The following is a 9,172-nucleotide window of genomic DNA, read 5'->3' on the forward strand; positions in this document are numbered from 1 at the left end:
ATGAGAACTTCACAAAGTTACTCATGACAGACTCACAACTTAGCACTTCACCAATAGGCCTTGTTCGGAATCACATAGTGAGTCCGAACTTTGACTTTCTCAAATGAGAATACTAAGGTGTGAAATGGCATGTCTCATTTCAGGATTAAGGTAAGCATGATGCAATTCATACATAGTGACTTCGAGACATAAGAGGTTAAATGGTTTGTTCTTATCTTGTCTCTAGAAGTGCACTGGTCAATTCAGTACCTTCGGAAGATACCTAGAAGAACTATAGAGTTCCTAACTCTCAATGCCTCATAACCAGACATCATAGATTCTTCTAACAATCATACTGAGGTCAATAGTCCTTTGACCCTAAGATTGCGAATATATCGTTTTAAGCAAACTACGAAGAGTTTGTTCATGCAAATCTACATTTGTCTCTTCGTAAGTTGTTAAGTTTGTTTATGGACTAAAAGACTATGGTTTTATCATAAAGCTTCAGACAAGGAAGATTGAATGAACGTTTCAACTTTATTAATGAATGAATAGGCAATTACAAGCAAGAGTCTTTATGAGACTTTATTACATCAAATGTTCAAAATAAAGACTACAACTCTTCTTGTGGGCACCATTGACAACAAACTCCCACTTGACTCAAAGAAGGTGTGTGTAGTCCTTCATGCCTAATCCCTCACGATGTTGGTCGAAGACCTTGTTCGCTAGGGCCTTGGTGAATGGATCTGCGAGGTTGTCCACCGTTGAGATCTTCTTCACTTCCACGTCTCCGCGCTGCACGATCTCTCGAATCAAATGGTATTTCCTCTCAATATGCTTAGAGCGCTTATGGCTTCTAGGTTCCTTTGAGTTAGCGACAGCCCCACTATTATCACAATAAAGGGTCATGGGCTCGTCGACGTTTGGAACAACTTCCAAATACTTAAGGAACTTTCTAAGCCATACAGCCTCTTTGGATGCTTCACAAGCAGCCACATATTCTGCTTCCATTGTGGAGTCAGCAATGCAAGATTGCTTAATACTTCTCCACACAACAGCTCCACCATTAAGGATGAACACAGATCCCGAAGTGGATTTCCTGGAATCCTTATCCGCTTGAAAATCGGAGTCGGTATATCCCGTCATAGTCAGGTCAGTACCTGAGTATGTAAGCATCAAGTTCCTAGTTCTTCGAAGATACTTAAGAACATGCTTAACAGCAATCCAGTGCTCGGGTCCAGGGTTGGATTGGAAACGACTAACTACGCCAACGGCGAAACATATATCAGGTCGGGTGCAAAGCATAGCATACATGAGGCTTCCTACGGCAGAGGCGTAAGGAATTTTCCTCATGTCTTCAATCTCTTGTGCAGTCTTGGGAGACTGGTCCTTAGAGAGTGAAACTCCATGCCTAAAGGGTGTTTGACCCCTCTTGCAGTCTTGCATCGAGAAGCGATCCATCACCTTATCAATATAAGATGCTTGAGAGAGCGACAGGGTCCGGTTTTTCCTATCTCGAAAGATTTGGATTCCCAGAATGTACGCGGCTTCTCCTAGATCCTTCATATCGAATTGCTTTGCTAGCCAGACCTTAACCTCAGATAACTTACCCACGTCATTACCAATGAGTAGTATATCATCGACATATAGTACCAGAAACACAACTTTGCCTTCGTGTATTAACTTGTAAACACAAGGCTCATCTATTGACTGTTCAAAGCCGAAGCTCTTTACAGTTTCATCGAATCTAATATTCCATGACCTAGATGCTTGCTTTAGTCCATAAATGGATTTAAGCAACTCACAAACCTTGGTCTCTTGACCTTTATCCACGAAACCGTCTGGTTGAGCCATGTAAATGCGCTCGTCAAGATTGCCATTCAGAAAGGCTGTCTTGACATCCATTTGCCAGATCTCATAGTCGAGAGCTGCAGCTATGGATAGGAGTATGCGGATGGATTTAAGTATCGCGACTGGCGAGAAGGTTTCTTCATAGTCAATCCCTTCTTGTTGGGTATAACCCTTTGCCACAAGTCGTGCTTTGAACGTCTCAACGTTCCCATCAGGACCCCTTTTCTTCTTGTATATCCACTTACACCCTACGGGTTTAATCCCTTCAGGAAGGTCTACAAGTTTCCAGACTTTGTTGACATACATCGAGTGCATCTCAACTTTCATGGCGTCAAGCCAAAGGTTTGATTCAGAACAAGCCATTGCTTGGCTATAGGAAACAGGATCATCCATGTCGGAGACGGCTACAAGAGAGTCTCCATAAGACATGTACCTGTCAGGCTTTTGAGTAGCCCTCCCACTACGTCTAAGTACTACTTGACGAGATTCTGACGAGTTAGGTTGTGTTTCAGTTGGGGTAAGAACAGTTCTTACAGATGAGGTAGAAGCTTCCTCACCCAACTTTTCTTCAAGCACAATTTTGCTTCTAGGTTTCGCATCCTTCATAAAGTCCTCCTCGAGGAAACGAGCATTCGTGCTAACGAAAGTCTTATCGTCCTCGGGACTATAGAAAGTAAAACCTTTGGTTTCCTTCGGATATCCTACAAACAGGCACAATTCTGACCTACTAGCCAACTTGCTAGTCTTTTGCCTTAGCACGTGTGCAGGGCAACCCCAAATTCGGATGCGGCCAAGATTCACTTTACGGCCAGTCCATCGTTCATAAGGAGTACCAGGAACCGTTTTGGACGGAACTTGGTTCAGAATATAAGCGGCTGTTTCGAGGGCATATCCCCAAAAGGAAAGCGGGAGTGATGAGTAACTCATCATTGATCTAACCATCTCCATAAGAGTTCGGTTTCTTCTCTCTGACACTCCGTTTTGTTGAGGTGTGCCAGGCGCGGTAAGCTGAGAAGCGATACCTTCTTCTTTAAGAAAGTCATCGAACTCTCCAGACATATACTCACCACCTCGATCAGATCGAAGGGTTTTGATCACTTTGCCAGTTTGCTTTTCCACTAAAGCCCTAAAGACCTTAAATACGTTAAAGGTCTCGGATTTGTGTTTAAGCAAATAGACAAACCCATATCTTGAGTAATCATCAGTGAAGGTAACGAAGTATTCGTATCCTCCACGTGCCTGTTGGTTGAGCGGACCACATACATCAGAATGTATTAGTTCCAGCAACTCAGTGGCTCTTCGACCCTTATCGGAGAAAGGTCGCTTAGTCATTTTTCCTTCTATGCAGGATTCACAAGTAGGTAGTGAACCTATTGCAGAGGCTTGGAGTGGACCATCCCTCACAAGTCTCTTAATCCTATCTAGACTGATATGACCAAGTCTTAAGTGCCAGAGGTATGTTGATTTTGTTAGATCGGAGGATTCAGAAAGTTTGATCCTCTTTGGCTCCCTAATTAGATCGTTATCTATTTCGGTGTCTAAAAGAGAAGGTTGAGTGGGATAGATGTAAAAAAGACCATTCTTCATACATGCATCAGTGACGAAAGAATTAGAAAAAGAAATACGAATTCCATTCTTTATAAACTTTAAATAATAATCTTGCTCGAAAAGTTGAGCAACAGATACTAGGTTTTTCCCAAAGGAAGGAACATAATAAACATTATTCAAATTTAAAGTTCGATCTTCAAAAGATAGCGTCACGGATCCCACAGCCTTCGCAGACACCACGCTCTCATCACCCCACTTGAAGCAGAAGTCGCCATCCTCTAAGCTTTTGCTTTTCCTAAAACCAGTCAAGGAGCAGCAAATATGGTTAGTAGCAGCGGAGTCAATAATCCACGATGATACATTATCAGCTACTAAACAGGCTTCAGTAACAAGTACAATACCTTTAGCTTTGGTTTTGAGGTAGGCGGGACAGTTCCTACGCCAGTGACCAGGCTCGTTGCAGTGGTGGCACTTGTCTTTAGACTTGTCCACCTTCGGAGCCTTTGGCGCCTTCTTCTTCGCTTGAACCTTAGGTTGGTTCTTCTTCTCGGCGTTGCGAGGTCTCTTCTTAGATCCAGAGGTGGAGGCAGTAGCATGTACTTCTCCTTGAGCCCTCTTTTTCTTAGTGAGTGCCTCAGCGGTTTGAAGTTCCTTCATGAGCTCGGTAACAGTGTACTCCAGCTTGTTCATGGAATAATTCAATTTGAAGGTATCAAAGGTTTCGGGGAGAGTTTCCAAGATCATATCTATTTTAGTCTCCCCATCAATCTCAGATCCAAGAATCTCCATCTCGTTGAGATAGCTAATGATCAGCATCATATGATCTCTAACGGGAGTTCCAGCCTTCATACGACAGTTCATGAATTGTCGGACCGCTTGTTGCCTAGCTTGACGTCCTTGCCCTCCAAACATCTCATGGAGATTGTAGAGCATATCGGTGGCAGTTTCGAAATCACGATGTTGTTGTTGCAACACATTGTTCATTGATGCCAAAATATAGCATCTCGCAATCTCATCGGATCGAAGCCAGGCCGCCAGGACGTCTTTCTCCTCTTGCGTCGAATCATCATTCGTTTGAGGACAGGGGGTGGTGAGAACCCATTTGTGCTTGTCGACAGTAAGGACTATGTCGAGGTTACGTTTCCAGTCGACGTAATTGTCGCCTTCGAGTTTATTCGAGGAAAGAATTGTTGAGAGAGGGTTGAGAGACATATTGCCTATAACAGTTGAAACAAGTTTATGATTAGTCTTTGGTTTAGGATTTAAGTTTCATTAAGACTTTTGTAAAACCCAAAGGTGTTATAAACCAAACGATAATTTACTCCCTCAAGAGAAGGCCGCAAAAAATCTCCATTTATAAGTAAATGACACATCATTAATGCTAAGCCAAGATGTCAGTACATCATTTTGACTAGCCACCTTGTAAATTGGTTTGATCACTCATATCCTTTCGCAGAGCCTTAAGGAAGGATACTAGGGATTGAGCCTAAGTGTGCAACCAACCACTTAGTCCAAAAGATCAGCTTTGAAAAACAATCCCCCAAGGGGAGGCCTTGCCATCATTGCATCATTCTCGGACGTAGCTCATTGAGCAATGATCGAAGCAACAACGCCTTGGAGTACTCACATTTAAGTGAGGGTCGCAAGAGCGGCTCTTAGTCCCACGTTATTGCATCTTTCATTAGTGTTGGGGATCGCGGGTTACAAACAACGAGTATAACCCTCCCACTTAGTTTTGGAGATGGTTCATCGACTCTTTTAAGTTCGGAAACAAATTTCCTAGTTAGAGAGCGACAGAGCGGACAACTAGAAGAGAATCCTAGATCGACATGTTCAGAGCAGTATTAGTGCATAAAGGCACAAGGGACATACTCGATCTTTTCCTATTTTCTATTTCGGGAAAGTGCGTGAGGGAAGTGTGAACTTCAACTCACTCGAACACTTGAAAGTTTGAGATTACACATCTTTTTATTTTTCGGTTTTGTCTACAAAGAGACCTCCCACTCAAAATTTCAAGAGCATATAGATTTTGAACATATGTGATATAGATATAGTTTTGAAAACATTTTGAAAATTTATTTGATTTGGATGACAAAATATTTTCAAGTTTGAAAGTGAAAACGGTTTTTCAAAATTCAAACTAGTTTTGTAAAAATTCAATTTCAATTAATCTTTCCAAAAACAAAACTTTTAATCTTTACACATCATGTTTATAATCATATGAAAAACATTTTTGCTCAAGAAAGTTTTCTCATTAGAGTTCTATAACTCATGGTAGTGGGGTTTGAAAATCCGGATTTCTAAAAAACTGGAGTTTCAGACAGCCGCGCACCTCGGAGTAAAATCGCCATAACTGGCGGCTCCGATGTCTTTTTGAGCCGAAACCGGTGGCATTGGACAGAGGACAGACAGAGCTTTAATTTGATTCAAGAATCATTAAATTTCGATTTCTGAGCAGAGAGTTATGCCGCTTTTAATGCGGGTTTACATTCCAGCTCGAAGAAAAAGAAATAAATTAAAGCTTTGTCCTTTTAGATGCGAAAAAGAATCGAGTGTAACGGAACGTTTTATGAAGTTGTTTAAAGCTTTTATTTGTGTTTTATTAGCAGGGTAATAACATAAAAAAATAAAATAAAAAACAACATGCATAAAACGATTCAAGTAAATAAACGAAACTAGCAAGAAAACAAAACTAGTCACAAAATTTACTCGAAAATTCTCAAACCTTTAAAACACGTTTTTCAATATAAAAAATTAAAAACTTTTAGAACTGATTCTAATGTGTTTTAACATCATCCCAAACTCATAGAAAATCAACATGGTTTTTAATTTAAAGGCATGAGCAATAAATTAAAAAAAACTAAGATTACAATTCTAACTTGTCACAAAATTAGTAAACTTTCGAAAACGATTTTCAAGCTCATAATTTAAAAACATGCACATGCATTCCTTTGACCATAGCTCTGATACCATTTGTTGGAATCGATCTAGGGTTTGAGAAAAAGTTTAACGCTTCGTTAAGCGGCGGAATTTTAAAAATTTTCTTTTTAAGTAAAACTAGTTTTTACTAACCTAGACAAGAGCATATGCATGTAAATAAAAACTAATATGAGCTATAAAAGTTACTAACCTTTTTGATGCTTGAACGTTGATGAGCCTTTGGAAGGTTGGCAACGTTCGTCTCCCCTCGCAGCACGTCTCTCTTTTCTTTCCTCGGGAACTCGAGCAACCACGAAAGTTTCTATCACTAAATCACTCGAAAAGAATGAATTAGTGAGTGGGCACTTTTAAACACTACGACTTGAGAACGAGTCTCGAAGTCGCAGAGCTAAAGACTAGGTCGAGTGAGGACCTAGGTGCCAAGACAAGAGAAAACCGAAAATAAACTAGAGAGAGAGAGAAGAGGACTTCGGCCAAGTTCTAGAGAGAGAGTCTCTCAAATCTCTTAAACTTGGATGAATGAATTGTGAGGAAATGAGGCTCCTATTTATAGGAGAGGTCTCACCTTCAATAAGGTAGTTTCCTCTTCTATAGAATATCACATATTCATGAGCAATTTCCTCTTTTTTCCCTTTGAGATACTCGGCCAAGCTAGGGCTTCTAGAAGCCTTGATTTGTTTCCTATTTTGTTCAAGGCTTGCCTTGTCTCTCTCTTGGCCGAATTTCCTACAAGCATGTGTGGGAAATTTGTTTCCTCTTTTTCTTTTGGCAAGTATCTAAATATATTTATGCACAAAATAAACTCTCTTTCCTTGGGTATTATGGGCGCCCATTTCACTTCTAGAAGGAGCTTCTAGAAGCTTCTTCATTTATTCATGAGAACATGAAAAAGGCCCATTAAGAGTTTTCAATAAAATTCTTATGAAATGAAATTAATTCACAAGGCCCAATTAATCATATTATGGCCGAGTGACATTAAGTCATCAAATGAACTTGTCAAAATTTATTGACATCCATTTCATCCTTATGTCTCAAAAGACAAAAATACCCTTTTAACTATTTTCGTTCTTGTTTTGGCTTAGCTTCCAGTTTAACTATTCCTATCGATGTGATTCGTGACAGTGACCTCATGGACCCAAATGAACAAAGCTTTAGCTAAACACTTGGACTCAAAAGTTCACAAACCTTTTCCAAGTTTAGCTTAATGCCAACTGACTCCACTAAAGAGCTGACACTGAAAATCTCTCGGTTCAAATGAATTTATTTTCTACTCAAGAATTCGACCTAATTATGATGAGCGGATCCACTGAATATTATCTATGTTTACCCTTCATGAATGTCATCAGCTAGTCGGGATTTACTAAATTACCATTTTACCCTTCTAGCTGTTATTTCCTCAACTCCTTTGTCGCTTGTGAATAAGTTAGAAACAATGTATTGACGAGGAGCTAACAAGTCACATTGTTTCATCCAAAAAAGTCAAGACTCAATTTGGACACTGGCCAGTTCATTTATTCACACTCCAAGGAACAAAGCATGAGGTGACATACATTGCATTTCAGCAATCTTGTACATGAATTCCATATCTATGAGAATTTCACAAAGTTACTCATGACAGACTCACAACTTAGCACTTCACCAATAGGCCTTGTTCGGAATCACATAGTGAGTCCGAACTTTGACTTTCTCAAATGAGAATACTAAGGTGTGAAATGGCATGTCTCATTTCAGAATTAAGGTAAGCATGATGCAATTCATACATAGTGACTTCGAGACATAAGAGGTTAAATGGTTTGTTCTTATCTTGTCTCTAGAAGTGCACTGGTCAATTCAGTACCTTCGGAAGATACCTAGAAGAACTATAGAGTTCCTAACTCTCAATGCCTCATAACCAGACATCATAGATTCTTCTAACAATCATACTGAGGTCAATAGTCCTTTGACCCTAAGATTGCGAATATATCGTTTTAAGCAAACTACGAAGAGTTTGTTCGTGCAAATCTACATTTGTCTCTTCGTAAGTTGTTAAGTTTGTTTATGGACTAAAAGACTATGGTTTTATCATAAAGCTTCAGACAAGGAAGATTGAATGAACGTTTCAACTTTATTAATGAATGAATAGGCAATTACAAGCAAGAGTCTTTATGAGACTTTATTACATAAAATGTTCAAAATAAAGACTACAACTCTTCTTGTGGGCACCATTGACAACACGAGCAACCCTAAACCCGGGAGGTCGAAGTTTTCGAGGCCACGGGGGCCTTAAGCGACTCGATCGCGGGGATCGAAGGACCCTAAACCACGGGGGCAGGATTTTCGGAGCCACGGGGGCCTTAAGCGGCTCGATCGCGGGGATCGAGCGACCCTAAACCACGGGGGTCGGGATTTTAGGAGACACGGGGGCCTTAAGCGACTCGATCGCGGCGATCGAGCGACCCTAAACGACGGGGGTCGGGATTTTTGGAGCCACGTGGGCCTTAAGCGACTCGATCGCGGGGATCGAGCGACCCTAAACCACGAGGGTCGAGTTTTTTGGAGCCACGGGGGCCTTAAGCGACTCGATCGCGGGGATCGAGCGACCCTAAACCATGGGGGTCGGGATTTTCAGAGCCACGGGGGCCTTAAGCGACTCGATCGCGGGGATCGAGCGACCATAAACCACGGGGGTCGGGATTTTCGAAGCCACGGGGGCCTTAAGCGACTCGATCACGTGGATCGAGCGACCCTAAACTACGGGGGTCGGGATTTTTGGAGCCACGGGGGCCACGTTCATGCTAGAGGCAACAAAATGGACCATTTTATCATTGATATAAGTATTTCCATTGGGTGGATTACAAAAGGTTTCCCTTCGCGG

This window comes from Urtica dioica, chromosome 8, assembly GCF_054948205.1.
Source record: "Urtica dioica subsp. dioica isolate 48M chromosome 8, U.dioica_male_clone48M_v1_H2, whole genome shotgun sequence".
Classification (NCBI taxonomy): domain Eukaryota; kingdom Viridiplantae; phylum Streptophyta; class Magnoliopsida; order Rosales; family Urticaceae; genus Urtica; species Urtica dioica.